Raw genomic sequence first — 17,828 nt, 5'->3', positions numbered from 1 at the left:
AATATGATTCAGCCAAATTAAATTATTACCATCTGACTTTGATTTAAAAGAGACGCTATTAGTTTCAAAGAGGAAATTAAATGATGAACATGACTTTTAAATGACAGTCTGCAGTAAAACCAAGTTCTTTAAGTGTTTTATGTGTATTTGTTAATATCTAACTCACAGAGTTATCAGGTGTTTCATTCTCTTTTTTAAATGCATATTTTGGTAACTTTAAGAAGAATATGGGTACAGCTCTGCTAATTTAATATTTATAAGATAATTCATATATAGCTTTTAGAGGAAGTGAAATATTCTTTCCTCAGCTATACTCTTGGATGCTGTTTGTTTGTCTGTTTGTCTGAGTTTGTCTTGGCTACTAAGTAAATCTTGTACATGCTGTTGTCCTTGATTTATCTTGTACGTTCAGGTACCGCTGCTCAAAACAACAAATTGCCAATGGAACAATTGAAGTAGTTGCAGCCATAATATTGTACAATGATTTTTTTGGGTCTTTTTTAGCACTTTTTCCTGAGTGCAGTGGAACTAAAGTCTCATACTGGGTATCAGTTTCCACTTTCCAGCTCCCTATAACTGAACAAATTGCTTTGAATCAGATTCACTGGCATGGTCTGTTCTTTGTTATATTGGTTCAGTGTGATTACAGGATCAAGACTAGGCTTTGCATCAAATGATGACAGACTACATGGATTCTCCTAGTAATGTGTTCTCCTGTAGCCAGCCATATGTTGCTAAATTCTTGGCTTGTTGCTTGTTGAAGAGCTCCGCTGACTTTGGATCATAAAGGAAAGATTAGAAAGCTTGTATGATTGAATAAAAAGCATAATAATCAAAAGCATTATCCCATTCAGGTACTGGCTGCACTTGAATTGAGTGCAAAATGTTTTTCATTATAAAATCATTTGGAAAGTGTTTTTCAGCCAAGTTGTTAAGTTATTAATATGCCACTTGCTGCTAGTTACTAACCAAGCCACTATAAATCCCAAAGTAGATTATTTGACAAATGCATGTTACCCTTCATCTGAACCCAGACGCACACCCTTTATAGATACCTTAAAACATATGCAAGTGGTGATACATGCAATTGCACAGAAAGACACAAATGTACAGATAACTTCACTGGATGATTACATTTTATTTATTGCAAACTTATAATTACCAACGTTGTCAGCTATGGCAAATTTGCTCTTCATGGCAGAAGAAGAAAAGGTTCAACTTCACATATGAAAGGTACTTTCAACTACTCCATTATTTTCCAAGAAGTCATCACAGCAGTAGATCTGCCCTGCAGGTTTGATTTGGCACAGATATTGCACCGGATGCTCTTCCTGATGTAACCCTCCCAATTATCCTGGCTTGGGACAGGAACCAAGAGTACACTGACTTTGACCTCCTGAGGCTGTATTTTCGTCTCCTCCGGGAATCACACTGTAAGCCAGTTTCACATGAAAGGCAAATGTGTTATTCACTAACCATGGAAAAGCCATACTTTACAATACCTTACTTTATTATTATTATTATTATTATATTTATATACATTAACATAATCGAAGCATAGACACAAAGAAAAAACAATAACTGGGAGGATATTGAGATGTAAGAGCTGCTGACGTCTAAATAGCAGTGCCTGAGGAAGCCGGCACCAAAAATAAAAGCAAAGTTGGGGCAATGCAGTTCTACAAATCCTGCAAATAATCTTCATCAATCCATTAAAGAAAAAGCTATGAAAAGTTTTCTTTTCCCATAAGAAAATCACTTCACACCATGTACTCCATACACAATAATACTATACAATCCTACAAGTGCCTGATGTTTCTATTTGACAGACATTCCCATGGTATCAGCTGTCCTAGGTGCTTGCCAGGATGTTGCTGTCCCACACAGCTATTTCCTCTCAGGGCCAGGTGATTGACAAAGACACAACAGACCACAGAGCCAAAACGACCCAGTGCTTTACTGCCAAGCACTCTGGGTTACAGGACTATTCCCATACTGAACAAAAGCATTGAGCAACTGAGCACAGAGAGCCATATCAATTTCAGCTTTAATGAGCACCTTCTGTAGTCAAGCCTAATAAGCAGCGTCACCAGCTATCATCTCTGTGTATACTTACAGGAACATGAAAAAACACATTTTATGATTGCGGCTGTTACTCTAAGACTAACGCACAGTCAGCCAGTGGCAGATTTATGTTGCGATAATGATAATATAGTTTATATGGAAGTGAGTAAAACATGTTTTTCAGCTATCGTACTCATCTCATCACAGCACAAAACGCGATTGTGAAGCGACATCCGTCGGAAATGAAGGAAAAAGTGCAGATGTGACAGAACACCTATCTCTGGGTTTGGGGGCTGCCTTAAGTTGTAAACAGCTGCATGTCATCCAGCTTAGAGCAATGAGACGTGACCAAGTCTCCCTCCCTGCTGCACATCTCCCAGGACCTCTTCAAGGTGAGATACCATCAGAGTGATAACATCACATGCGGGCCCCAAACATCCCTTCGTGAACAATATCACTGATTTTCTTTTTTTTTTCTTTTTTATCTCTCTCAGTTCTCCTGAGTTCCACTGAACGTACGTAAGCTCTTTTTTTTTGTCAAGCGGAGACACTGAGACAAATTTTCTGTCAAAGCTCTTTTCCTTCAGGGCCCTTTCGTGAACAGTTTGATGTCCGCATCAACTGCGCTGACGATTCTCATCTGTGAGGTGCCTGTGAGTGCACAGTAAACATAAGCCCGTGCATTTCCACAGTAGTTGTTGAGCTCATCAAATTTCACAGGACAGGCTTTCTTTGACAGGTGTCCTTAATGTTTGAGTATCCGTGCGCGGGAACGCTTACGCACTCACAGTTGCCTATTATTAAAGAAAACAGTCTGCCGTCACCATAGCGATGGCAGCGCTCTGAGATGGCTGCTGGGAGCGCTGAGAGCCCCTTGTCAGAGCAGAGTTTCCACTCGGCCATTTAGGATCACACCATCTCTTCACCTCTACTCCACATTCTGTTAAACAACTGAATCTTTCTGTAAAATTACTTTTTTCTCCCTTTCCTTCCACTCATTTTCATTTTCCTCTTTCCATATAGCTTCTTATTGGCAGTAACTCTATTCGCCAACACGCTTACACTCTCTGAGACACACCCCTATTAGTTTTTAGCTTAACAGACAGACAGCACAAGAAGGAAGGACATTGGCTGTCCAAGTTTTCCCACCTTGGACAACCATAATATCCTCTTAAGGCCTCATTATCTGGCATTACTCAGGGGTTTTTTGCACCTCAAACACAGTTTTCATCCTCAGTGAACTACAAATGTGTTTTTAGATTATACAATTTATTCAGATAAAATAAAGCATGTTCCTAGCTGGCAAGTACAACCCACAATAAACACTGTCGCTCACTTTAACGTCAAGGCAAATGATTCTGTCTAAAAATACGTGAGTGTGAGTATAGCATAAAGCAACAAGTACCCGTTCATGTGTTTCACCCACCAAGCACAGTTGACTGGGCACAAGCTGTCAGCTTATGTGTTCTGCATGACTCAGATTTTCTGATTAGTGGCCTGTTTGCATAGATACTGAGCAACAAGAAACAAATGTGGCTGAAGAAAAAAGTATTCAATAAAGGAAAAGATTTGTGCAACTGAAGGTTCACTTTACCTTTGGCTTTTGACTCTTAAACTGACCTGGTTTAATTGGTTGTGTGTGAAAAATGCTGCAGATGTTCACAATCAAGCATCCATTAGCCTAAGATCTTACATATTCTACATTTTGCATCCTTGCTAAAGTGAGGTCACTTCCTGAATGTTGTGTATGCTCATCTTTGAATGCATAGCAACAAATGTGTCAGTCCTTTCCAACTCTTTCCAACAGGATGTCAGACAAAAAAGACAGTGATCTGTGTATCCGAATTCTTCACAATTACATGCTCTAATTTTCACTCTCATATGAAATGAAATATGCTGCAGAGAGCAGCAGCAGCAGCAGAGAGAGGTGGAGAATAGTAAGCTGAGGTGGACAACACACAGCAAAAAGGCTGGATTTTATATGGCTATGATAGGCTGTAACTATCAGATCATGGGTAAGTAATAAGATATTTTGTGGTATGCATGTTTAATATGTTCTTTTAATGTTTATGCATTGTTTTCTTAATAGTGCACGATATATATGCTAAACTTCACAAGAGATAAATTATTTCTCTATACCTGATTGTTCATGTCTTACAAGACATTGGATAAAGTTCATACATCAATTATGAAGCAGGTTACAACCTGGACAGAGCACCGTGTTGTTACTGACACAAAGAAACAGGCAACAACTCACATGCATATACACACCAACTTCAAGATTTAAGTTGCTGGTCCAACCTGGAGAATATTCAAGCCAATGAGGAAGAAACATCTAAACACCTTCTATCTATACAGCACTGCTGCATTAAAATTGTTTACAATTTATTAAAATGCTTTAAAAATATTTTTTCAGACATACCCCATCTCGTCCATGTAGCCTGTTTAGCTTTGCTTTGTTTCTTTTTTAATGTGTTCTGGCAATCCAGCATATTTCCAGGTCACGGTCCTGCAAGCGAGCCTCTGAGAGACTGGTCATAGTGCAGCTACATGACTTAAGAATAATTTTCCACTAATGTGTAATCATCACCAGTGTGCTTTTATGAGCCGGATAATACTGTAAAACTTTGGCACCCCTAGCCAAGTTCTTTCATCTCGTTCTCTTCACCCTTAATTTTGCTCTTAATTTTTAAGGCAGCGGGATAATAAAATAGCTAGTAAGAACTGGAATGGCTGCAATCTGATGACAGAACTTCGGAAGAAGCTTTTTATGTGATGCGCAATAAAATAATCACATTTCAAAGAATGAGGGAGCGCTATAAAACCTGCTGGATCCAATCTGTTAACACAAACAGCTGTCAATATATGCTGAGTACAGAAGAGTACACATCGCGCTGTACACATACATGAGCGTTGGGAGAGCATGACGATGAAGACAATACACAAACACACTTTATTCCTGTTAATCAATTTTGCACAGTCATGCGGTTCTAAAAAATGTATGCCAATTTGTGCAAGTGTGCAAACTTATACACACCCAGCACAAAGCCACTGGATATAGAGCTACTGACACTTCCTCTGGGTTGATACTCTTGAACTACAATGACAGGCAAAACAAGTCTTAGCAGAGTATATTCATGCACTATTTAATAACCCTTGGCCTAAGGCCTTCAGCATACTAGGCAGGCAGTGAAGGGTGTGGCTAACGTACTTATTAGTCTTGGACCAGACCTGGCAAGACAACAAAATATTCACACTTCTGGTGAGCAAACAGTAGTCCTTCAATTCAACAAAACTTTCCACTGATAATAAAAGCAGTATTTTTGAGCATTTTATTTGAGGATCTCTTTTTGATTAAATGAGATAAAAGTTTGTTTTGCTTGAAATGCCTGAATGTCAAGTCTTCTTAAAACCTTTGTGAAATTCAAGACAAAATATAATTGCTTAGTTTCCTGGGAAAACTTTGTATAACTGCTGCAAACTGCTGACTATTCCAATACATGACATCCCATAATTTGAGTTCCGTCTCATTCTCTAGCGGTTGTGTATCACAGAGACAACATCAACAGTAAGCCTGTCCTCCAAGTGAACTGAGCTCTGTGCCCTGACGAAGCGAAGGGGAACAACAGCCCTTATGGCTATGGGACAGGTAAATTGCACGGGGAGACAAGGAGCTGTTTGTGTGAGACAGTAACATGACACTTTCTAATGCAGGAAGTGATTTTTTTCTCCCACTGTAAAATAAAGAATCAGACCCTGAAAGGAGGGAGCGTTATAGAAACAATACTGGCACCTTTGTGTCTGTTAAGGTGTTAGAACAAGGTGATGTATGACTGACAAGCAATATGTTCCCAAGCCATGCGTGTCTCATCGTGTATAAAAGTTCACCGCAGTTTGAGCAGCAGTGGCGATATTACCATTCAACATGGTATGGTACAAGAAAATTGCCCTTGGAGCTTGCCCAGGCAGTAACTGAGCTGTGGAAGTGTAACAGACTTCTGTGTACAAGTCGCTGCAAAGGAGACCTGGAAGGAAATTTAAAGTTCTCCTCTTTCCTGTTTATAATTGCTTGTTGCATTGGATAACACTGTCAAACTAAAGCTACAGATCTGAATCCAGCATGCATTGTAATTTGCATTCAGGTATACAATTGTACCTGGTTGCGACTCATCAGCTTCCCTCCTTTCCTTCCCTGGAAGAAATCTCTTTTTGATCACTGAAAATAAACACCAGCACCGTCCCAATGATTAAATCTCCGTCTTAATGTCTGAGCTTTATGTCCAGTTTAGCAAGGCAGTCATGTAGAGAGATGAGGGATATGGTGCTTTCTTAGAGGTTTGGCTCGAGACTTGATAGGCCTCTGTGGCATGTAACTGTACCCAAACATAAAAAGCTCCTCTGCCTTACCATATAGCCACCTTGGCAGTGCTGGTGTTATGCTAACATATCACGTCATAGCACCATCCTGTAATGCCAAGAAGCAGACACACTAATGATTTCTGCTGTGTGAAGATGGATGTGATCTTGATGAGTAACATGACCATGATACGGATAACATATGTTCTGTTGCTTCTTCCCCAGATCAGGAGGTTGAAGGATGATGAAGTGTTAAGATGCCAGATCCCTGAAAGAAAGCCGGGTGATAGTAGAGAGAAAGAAGCGGGAGCAGAGGGAGAAGAAAAAGGAATGGGAGGTATGGGATTTAAAACAGTTCTCATGCAACATGCCAAGTATTAGGCTGGGGCACGCAGTCTATGACCTCACAGCGAGGTAGAGCCTCTCAACAGTCTCACTGCATCAGCCCCTCCGCTTTTGTGGTTTTGTTTGGGACGGATCAAGAAAGCCCAAATTGAGCACAGAACATGGAGGTGGGATGGCAGCCCGAAAATTTACTGAAGTCGGCCAAGCGCTTGTGGTCGTCTAGTCAGGTCAGCACTGGTCAAGGCAGAACATTGCCCCATCCATCCAGTAAAGCAGGCTTACCCTTGTTTTCTGGCATGACTGCGTCACAAAGAGAAGCCCCTGTTTCTGACCCAGAGCCTTTGTCTTTGAAACCTTTTTGGACAAAGCTGCCATGCTGCAGTAGTGGTGCAGACCCTGGACCTGGAACAAGAATCACAGCCAACAGCTTTTGAGGTGGAACCACTGCTCAAGCCCCGCACTAATGTGAAAAGTAAGGCTGGATGTGAGAGCAAGTAGAAGGACCATTTTGGGATTAAGGAACTGTACTCTTAGTGGATAAAGTGAGGCAACCTCACATCATGCTGAGGCAAAAATGGGAAAATGATTACAAAAAAAAAAAAAAACCGCTACGTAAGTTGAATATACAGTTTATTTTAACCTAAATCTCATTCCACTGACAGAGAGACTGGAAGGGGTTTTTCTCACAATTGCTGTCTCATTTTTTGATTCACAACTGGGAAATACATGACTGTCAGTTACTGTTTGTGTTCTCATCAAATATTGTGTATCTTCTCTTGTATTATTTGTAGGGCAGGTCCACACACAAACAATGTTCGGCGGGCCTGTGTGACGCAACTGCAAAGTGCACTCTGAACATGATGCTTGGTAAGTGAGACATTAGACTGTGCATGTGTGAATTGAGAACATTTGGTGTCAATCCTGTTATGCTTACATCAGAAATCTCCTTCTGTCTTTGTAGATTTTGCTCCTCTCCCACAGAGCTGAAATTTATCCAGCAGCAATGTCAGCTAGCCAGGATGCTAAACAGTCCCAGGTGCTGTCAGAGCTAAGCTAACACAATAGGCCCACCTAAACTGTAAGGCCTTTGGTTTTACCTCGAGCTGCAGGCACCTCTCACTTAAGCATCCAAACTATAACATGAAAGTAATGGGCTAAGTAACTGAGCTAACCTTTGTGCACTCATACCCTGTCATGCATAACATCTATATTTCAACTACTATGAATCTCAGTTACATTTCTATGTTTTATGGGCAGGGACTGTTTTGTTTCGTTAAGTCCTCTGTAAGCTTGTTCAATGGAGGTGCTCAGTGCTTGCTGCCAATCACTTGGGCAGGTTTAATATAACTAAAGGATGCCAAACCCAAAACCACTCTAGATAAATTTGTTGGCTTTTGTAAATCCTGCTCCTGTTTAACCAGTAAGGTTAAGGCATTTTGTTGAACTTCCTACATTACACACAATACTTCCTGTTTCTGTTTTAGAAATATATGTGTCTGCGTGATAAAAGAAGCAGAACAAACTTGACTTTTTGTTTGAGTTTCTGCTCTGAATTTGATACACACTTTTAATCTTCAGCAACTGAGCGCGGTGCAAAACCAGAGCTGTGCAGCTGCTACTTTGATGCTTGTAATCCTCCTGTTTGTCAGGTGTGGGTAGCATTGGAGTCAGTATGGTATCTGCACTGCTTAAATGGCTATTTGCCAGCAGTATGTGAGGGCAGTGTGATTGCAGACATAAGCAGGTGAAGGGAGGGGTGCAGTGACTACGTGCTTGCAGAGTGGTTTTACAGAGGCCAGGTTAAGGGGACAGAGGAAGAGAAAAAGCAGAGGATAGATCATGATAAACTACGCTCTGCCACCATGCTCTGACTATAGATATGTCATTCACATTATGCACAAATGCATACCAAGAATGAGGTAAACAATATAGTATAGTTCGCACCATCAGAGCCCTTCTTATATTCCGAAAGTCATAGAAACTCGCCACCTCTGCACCTACAACCTTTTAACCACTCTTATCTTTTCTTCCTTTTCCTTTTTTTCTTTTAGTTCTAGGAGACCAGCGGTTCTAGATAGCAGCCAAAATCCCTCGATGACATCATTGTTTCCACTGCTACCACATTACCCTAAAAATCTTTTCAACAGTGTTGTTATCTCCTCTGGCACCAGGCCAATCATTTGTTGATGGTGCTCTTTGTTACTCCATCCCCTAGTAGGAAACATAAGCATCCCTATACAGTGTATACACACACACACACACACACACACACACACACACACACACACACACACACACACACACACACACACACACACACACACACACAAGCATACTCGCTGCCACCTCTGCCATGGAGAATGAGCCAATGACATGTTTGTGAAAACATGTCAGCACATATCCACTTTCTCGGAGGCCATTTTAGCTCGTTTAACTTGTCTAAAACGGAACACAAACAGTGCAAAGCTGCTCTGAACCTGTCTTCCAGTGCAGCTGAAATCTTTTTCATATCGTTTTACATCAGCAGCACCACGCAAAGAAATGGGCTGGGAATAGTGCACATCTCTCTGACTTAAGCTTTAACACAGAAAGCATGTCACCATGCCAAGTGGATCCCACCCCACAGCTGCAACACTGCAGCTTTTGGCCTGCATTGGAAGCATAGACACAAATCACTAATGTAAACCCTCAAAGACAGCCAAAGAAATAAACCCAAGCAACAGCAAAAAAAAAAAAAGAAGAAGAAGAAGAAGAGAGGGAGAAAAAAATGAATCATTGCAAGAGATACAACCCTATTCCAACATAATGAGATCATTTACTTCATCCTTTCTCTTCTAAACAGAGCTCTATCACTTCCTCTTACATGTCTGATAAAACCAGTGTTTTCTTTTTCTTTTCTTTTTTTATCTCTCCAAACGTTTGTTGCAGCATTGCCGGGTCAGCCACAGGCCAACTGATGTCTTCCGATTGTGAGCTCTGATTTGTTGTAGTGTCTCTATCAATAGTCATCTTTATTCAGCTACTGTTTGTTTTTCAACCCACACAGAAGCTAGACACTTGTCAGCGCTCACACATGACATAATGAGCGAGAGGTGGCTCATTAGTGTGTCAGTTACTCGGAGGATACGACCATCTCGTGTCAGACAGAGAAGCACAGAGACAGAATGGAAGAAATGGGGAGAAATGCAGAGCACACAGTAGGCAACGAGTTATGAGGAAATGAAACATAAGCTGCCTTTAAAACAGTGCCATGTGGAGAGAAGCCCTACAGAGAGTAAGGTAGAGGCCTTTAGTTCCCTCTGTCATATCTTTCACAAAAAACGATCCTATCCTTAACCCTTAACAAACAGAAGGACCAATCTAATTGTTCAAACTGTGTTAAAAGGCTGCGGCACTATCGTTTAATGCAAAACTAACATTAAAGAAGTGTTTGTAGATGCAGGTAGATAGATTTGGAAATCATCACTGATGCACAGGGTAGGTAGGAAGGGTGATATGTTACAGATAAACCAATAAAGTGGTGCAAATAAATAAATTAGCTAATTAATTGAATGAATTAATGCTGCTGGATCGACAATTAAAACGAGACAAGAAATATAGGTGCTCAGACTTTGTCTTCACATGTCAGTCTTACATTATGTCTCTTTCCAGATGCTATCTGAGTTGATTAGTGAGTGATGAGTGTGTGAGTGTGTGGATGAGTAACTAAAATGGCATTAAGACAGAACACGAAAAACAAGTATTGTTTCCTGTCTGTCACTGGGAGCCATACATAATAAAGAACAATAAAGCTCAAGTGTTCAGCCTGCAATGACAAGACATTTGTTATGAATTCATTTGTGAATTTGTTATTAATTAATCTATTTCACAGATCATTTGTTCGGTGATTAGTTTAGTCTTTATTGTCTCCCTCAGGAGAAATATGGCTTGGACAAATGTGACTATGAGAGTGAGAGAAAGAGGAACACGGCTCTAAATTCACTGCTGCTGAAGTGTACTCAACATGTTGAGTACTGACAACGAAACTACGGTGCATGTGTGCGTGTGGGTGACCTGCCTGGAGTCAAGTTAGAAGGGCTGGAAGAAAGGAGGTGAGTTATGGGTAGTGTGGTGTTGCATTGCAAGCAGGCAGTGGGTGGTAGAGGTGGAAGTGCAGTGGAGATAATCCCCGGCTTTTGCCCTAAGTCCTGTGCATGCTGGGCAGATCAGTGGCGAGGGAGGGAGGAGTAGTGCTACCCTGTGATAGTCACCCAGCCTCAAGCCTTCCACCTGACCAGCCTGGAAGCCCTGCGTCCCGCAGGCCTGGAAATTGAGCCTTCAGCTCTAATCAGGAGCTGCTGAACAGTTCCTGCTAAGTCTAGCCGAACAGACTTTGAGCTTGTAGTTGGTGCGGCTATGTCCTAAACTGCCCCGTCCACTGATGATGCTATGATCTTTTGCTCACATGCAAGGGGACCATTTAGTCTTCAACCTATTATTCATTATATCTCACTATTTGCAAATCAGTGTGTATAAAAGCCATTGCTGCTACTGAGTGAAAATGGAGTGTACTAAGGAGCACAGAGCAGGTCAGTGGGTTAATGTGTTCAGTATGGCTATGGGTTTGACCCTGGGGAGAGATGAAGCTGATAGGTTAACCCAGGGGCCGAAAGGTCAGCTAACCCCATAGCACTCTTCGAGGCTGAGCCCCTATTCAGCTGGAAATCCTGAAGAGAGACCCCTTCAACCCACACATCACCCTGCATGCAGTTGCGAGCGCCAGCTGTTTAGAAGAGAATGGAAGGAGGGAGAAAAGAAGAGGAAGTTCAGCTGACAGGATGTGCTCCAGTCCCAAGACGCTCGATCACTCCCATCCATCCCACACTATTTGTTATCAATCATACCAAGAATTTTCTTATGTTCATTTCAAGCTATTCCCCCTCATAAAAGCTGAGTTGTAATATTTTTTTAGTATCACAGCTATAAATAATGCATTTAATTGGGATACCAGTTTCTGAAAAGGTTCTGGTGTTAAAAACAAATACATACAATGCATTCCTCCCAGTGGCAATAAACTCTGTCTCTTCCTCAGCCCATCATAACCTCTTGGTAACCTCAACACCATCACCACTGTCATTATGGCCATCACACTAATCACGCTTGGCCCCAGCTGTAAAGCCACAGTATAACTCCCATGTCCGTTGCTAAATAACTCCAACATGCCCCGGTTGTAAACATTTAAACACTTAGCACACTGCTATACTGGAGGGATTTTTCAGATTGCTAAGCTGACTTTTTTTCCCCCTACACCATAAGGTCATTGTTACTTCCCTCTGTTTACTGATTAAGTTCATCTCTTGCTTTCCCTCTTTCTGGGGAGTTCCCAGGTGCTTTAAAGGCATAGTGTGAAGTGTGAGTAGACTGTATCAAAACAGGAAAAGAAAGAGTTTGACATCACTATGGGGAATTTAATGCTGTGATTCTTATTCTATGTCAAGCAAAAGCTCAGCACCAGGATCAGACTGAATTTGCATTTGGTTTCTTAGATGTTAAGAGAAAGATCAGATGGGAGCGTAACTGTGTGAAAAAAGGTTGAATCACTGGTTAGCGTGCTTCTTTCTCACAGCAAAAAAGCAAATAATGAAAGGTGTTCAGTAAGAGTAGTACATTCTAGACGTTAGTTGCATTACATTGTATGCCATGAGAAATTGGGCCTAGTCCAAACAGGTGCCAAATAACAATAACCTGCAGAGATGACAGTGTCATTCAAGCTGCTTCTGGTGGAGATGGGACTGTTTTCTAAAAGCCATTCTCAGGAGGATTCAACATGGGTACTCCCATGAGTACAATGAAGCTTCACAAAAAGGGCTGAATCATTCAATGCCGGAAATTAGATTACAAGCACATGACAGAATCACATAAACAAATAAGCTCATGCACAAATACAACCTGTTACATTCTCTCCAACTGAGAAATAAACTAAATTAACAGTGAGTGTAGGTAGTTTTATGGCGCAAGTCTTGCAACCGTCATTTTACACTGGGAGGCAAATCCACCTCCCCTACAGAAACACATTCCCGAAGAGAGGGCATACGGAGCCAATTGCTGGGAAAATTACCCAACCAACCTAAAAGCCTGCTCACTGTCAGACACCGATGTACGTTCCTGGAAACCTCAGGAAAAAAAGTGTCTCAGCATCGGAACATATCACACAAAATATCAATATTAAGAGGATCTCGCTTTTTTAGAGAAAAAAAAAAGGGTTTTAGTATTTAACTTTCCCCAATCAGATTGTTTTAAGTGTTGTGTGACTACTACTCCTGCTGCATTTCACCCAGAACTAACTGACTGGAAGAGGGCCAGTGCGACGCGTTTCTCCATCCAAATAAATTTCCCTTAAATGTGTGAAATCATGCTTGATTCTGCACACAGGGGAAGTAAACTGTGGGAGTGGCTCAGCTAAGTAAACGCATTTTGTAAAGTGAATTGCTCAGTCATGGACAGACATTTTACAGATGTTTAGAAAATGTAGATTCATGATTTGATAGGTTGTGTAACTCAATGTTTTTTTAATTGGGGAGGGAGGGGGCAGGCATTATTACGCTATTATCCGTCATATTATTTAACCAGAAAAAAACATCTTGTCCAAGGTGCAGAATGAAATGCAGTGACACTGCATTAAAAGTGAAAAATAAATACAAATTTTCTATTGTTTGGAATTCAGAGTTTTCAGAGACGTGGGAAGCTTTTTGAATTTCTAATAAGAAAAGGGACGTTTTCTCTGATAAGATCACATAACATCAACTTTCTGGGCTACATTTCAAGCAGGATGAATATCAAGAGAAAGCTGCCTTTGAAATACAATCACAAGGGAAGAAAAGCCCTGAGTCTGCAGTATTTTTACATCCTCTGTTTCAAGATAAAAGCGCATCTAAGTTCGTGTCAGATTCCTATGATTTCTGCACATGCAGAGCGCATCATGGCTTTAACCTTATTTACCCACAGTTACCAGAATGTTAAGCCTTAATGGGGACATAGGAGTGTTGCAATATTTATTTTAGCATATCTCTTGCTTTTCAGCACATTGTAAGAGCAGAGGAGCCACTAAGCGTTCCACATTGAATGCAGGACAGGACTGGCACAAGTTCATGGTTTGATTTTCCCAAGCTGTGATTTTTTTTTCCTTGCAAAGTGCAAACATTGGCTATATGATGGCGACCTTGGTGTACATGCATGTGAAACGGTGTGTAGCAGCTGAATCAGAGTTGTGTGTTGGTACTGAGGGCCTCACTCATGTGTGTAGACTGTGTAAACAAGGGCCGGGTAGCTTCAGACCTGATGGCTATCAACCAGTCTAGATACAGGAGTGACAGGTCTTATCTGGCAACGCGATTGGCTGTGTACGGTACGTCTGTGTGTGTGCAACAACTCACGGTGTGTTTTAGGATTTTTCTATGCAGATCTGTCAAAGAGCAAGCTTAAGAAATAAATAAGAAAGCAAACTGCACACGCTGGCACCGCCACCATCTTTGTGCTATCATTGTGACAGATCACTACTTGAATTCTCGCTGCTCCGCGCCGCTCTGTTAGCTTTACACGTCAGGAAATGAAATTCAAGTGCTGTGTGTAAAAAGGAACTTTGGGTGTGTGTGTGTCACAGGGTCACTCTTTTTCCCTGACCAAAGAGGTCTGCTTTGGTGGGCGTGTGTGGGAGGTAGAAAACCATCATGCTGGTTTTTACAACGAAATGAGATCCCACAATATTTTTTAATTACGCAACAAAAAATGGTAAATTTACTATTTTCAGGAAGTAATTAGCTTCCTTCTTGTGCATACAGAAAATCCAGTCTTAAAGGTTGATTATAAAGACTTCAAGAACCACCTTTAATGATGAGGAACATGAACCTGTTTTTGTTTCTTGTTGAGTCAAGAAACGTCATAGAAATTTCTAACATACAAGCAAACAAACAAAAAAAGGTGTTTTACCTGGGATTCAAACGTGATGTTTCTTCCATTTAAAAAGGAAGTGATCTTTTTTTTTTCTCAAGCACTTATAAAACGTTATAAACTGTAAATAAACAACACATGGCTACATGTGCTTTTAGGGGAATTTTACTTTTACCCTAACTTACCACACACCTCTAAGGAGAAGTCTGACCACAGTGCCTTTTTTCTGAGCATTCTCACCATATTTTACGATACCTCTTTCTGACAGCTTGACATTAAGACATCATTTATCCTTGGAGCTGACAGGTTGACACCATCCTTCTAAATTCATCAGAGGCATAATGAAACATCTCTAGCTGACAATGTTTCTTTTGGTAAAGTCCAGAGTATCACCAGACTTTCTAACGAAGAAGACAAGTGCTGACCTGACCTTTGACTTGACCTTTTCTCCACAGAGAAAAGGAATGAGCAACACTGTTTGAGAGAACTGAAGCCCAAAAATTTTAGTCTTTTCCATTTAAATTTGATTCTTCCTCTTTATAAGTCGTTAAAGGTCACCCAGAGCTGATGCGGTGAATCTCCCTCTGCTGGAAAATTTTCAGATTTTCTGTGTAAAATTAGGAAAGGGAATTTAAAAAAAAAAACAATCATTTGTCATAATTTTCTTAGCTGAACAGATTCGGCTCTGCCAGCTGGCCAAAGTTCAAACGTGGTGTTCAGTGGCCTGGGAGTGACGTTCTCACCATGCGGTGACAAGCCCAGAGTGTTTGAGGTGGTCTCTCAGCCTGGATTCTGAATCCAGGAGTGAAATGGCCTGTCAGAGTGATGTATGATGTAGGAAGGGAAGAGGGTTGGCATCCTGGACTTGAGAACTTCTGCCATGCTCCTTCACTTTACACTGGCTCATATATGTCCATGCAACCTTTTTTCTTTCTAAAACATCAATTAAAAAAATACTGTACATACAAAAAACTTTCAGATTGCAGATGTGCCCTTAGCAAGAAGTTGAAAGCATTTTTTTAAAATTGAATAATGGTTTAATTTAAGTCTAAGTAAATTAAATAATCTCCACTGACAGTAATTAAATAAAAGCACTGACCTGGACCAAAAACAAAGTGAGAAGTGACTTAATCAGAGAAATAAAATGTCTGTTACAGATAGTCGTATAAATATATTATGGTAATCACTTTTCCAGAAAGCTAAAGGGAAATGTTGCCTTGAATCAACATGTGCTTTCTCATGAAGCTCACGTCATATTTACCATAATTGAAAGTAAACCCACAATTCTTTCTAATTCACCGCCTCTTCTCATTTTCACTCTTGGATCTGCACCATTATTTCTATCCTTGACCGACCCTCCCCCAACCCCCTTCCTTCTCCCCAATCCCACCCCCAAAACTCTCCCACACCCCTTGCCCCCACCCCTTGCCTTGCCACTGCCTCTTTGCATTGATGCTGATAATTACCACTGAATGGATCTGCAGATTCCCATGGATGTCAGTGGAGCCTTTGGCCTGCTCTGTCACTCCCCTCCTCCTCATCCTCTGCTGCTTACCGAGTCTCTCCTTCCCCTACTCAATGAGGATTAGGAGTGAGTAAGAGAGGCAAGTGATGGAGAGGATGATAGATGGTGCTTGCCCAGACCGAAGGATGGTTTGCCATGCAACCACCTTATCTGAGTCACCCCTCCAGTCCAGTCAAGGCTGTCACAGTGAATAAGTTGTGCAGTATCTGTTACCTTAATGTCACTCTCACTTTGAAGTCGTTTTTATTGATGAAGTTCTTACTTGGGAAAATACAGCCAAAATACACTCAAGGTAAATCCCATGACACGTGAAAACCTGTTGGAAATAGGTTCTCTCCATAAAAGAACAATTGTGGAAAATAAGGAGAAAGGGCAGGGTATAGCAGATTCCCACCATTTCTTTTTTGCAAGCAAAGCTGAGCGGATCGACGTCATGGACATTGGGAGCCCACGCATCCTCGGCATGCCAGAGGTAACCGATACCCAGTCGGTGTTCAACCAAGCTCAAAAACCCACTAAAGCTGCTTTCGTCCAACAAAGTCCAAAAAGGGGCCAACCCTGTGCACCACAGTTAATCACATCACACCACAGGAAAGACGAAAGGCAAAGTATGAAAACTAGAGAGAGGAGCACTTTAAAATGGGTAAGAGACTTTACATGATGGGCACGATAAAGACAAAAACCTGCATGGAAAGAAGGAAAAAAATGACCTTATATTGACTATTTAAATCAATACGTACCAGCAGAGGCACATGCGTCACACGACTCTTTAGTGCAATATGTAATGTTCAACATGAAGCATGGACTCTCTCCAAGACCAAGTGGTAATTGTGTCATTTTTTCTTGGGATACAGCACCAATTTGAGGAAATGGTTTGGAGCGTGCTGAAAGGCATCAGTGCTGCAGGAGAGTTTGGAACCAACAAGGTTTGGCTCAGAGCTGTATGTCAACCACCTTCAAATTATCCTCATTAATGACAATTCCAAGGGGAAATGGTCATTTGTATGTGTGTGATAGTCTGGTATACAGGGCCTGTAATATTTCTGGATGCATACCAGTATGAAAAGTGGCATTCATTAGTTAAGGACACAGGTTTTACAGAGCTGAGCCATAGGCAGCCAGCAGATTTTCTGGCTCTGATTCTGTGTGAGAGCCTAGGATGTATTATTTGATGTCATAGACCAGTGGAATGACAAATACCACCACTGCCCACAGTTTTAGAAAAAGTGTCATATTATGTCAAATTCGGAATACATATGCTGACATTATTATTTTTTAAAGGCAACAAGTACAAAGTACAGCTTTGAAAAATCATGTATTTTAATCATCACGTATTTTAACAGGATAAAAATCTGTAATTAATAAAAGCAAATTAGCCAATTAGCCATGCCTTGTGGGCACATACTCTCTCCTTGAACTTGAATATAAATGGAGACAGAGTAAACCTTATACCAGAACCATGTGGAGGCTTCAAGTTGTAAGAGTTCACTAGTTGACAAGAATCTTCACATCAAAGGTTTGTGACTTGACACTTCTTGTTGAAATACTTCCTGATGCTGATAGCTACATAAATACTCCATGTAGAGGAGAGGTTGAATGAAAAGGCAAACTA

This window comes from Mchenga conophoros, linkage group LG4, assembly GCF_057382185.1.
Source record: "Mchenga conophoros isolate Kocher_MC1m ecotype Shallow Benthic linkage group LG4, M_conophoros_male_GT1.1, whole genome shotgun sequence".
Lineage (NCBI taxonomy): Eukaryota > Metazoa > Chordata > Actinopteri > Cichliformes > Cichlidae > Mchenga > Mchenga conophoros.
The sequence above is the reverse complement of the archived record's forward strand: the minus strand, read 5'-3'. Positions refer to the sequence as shown.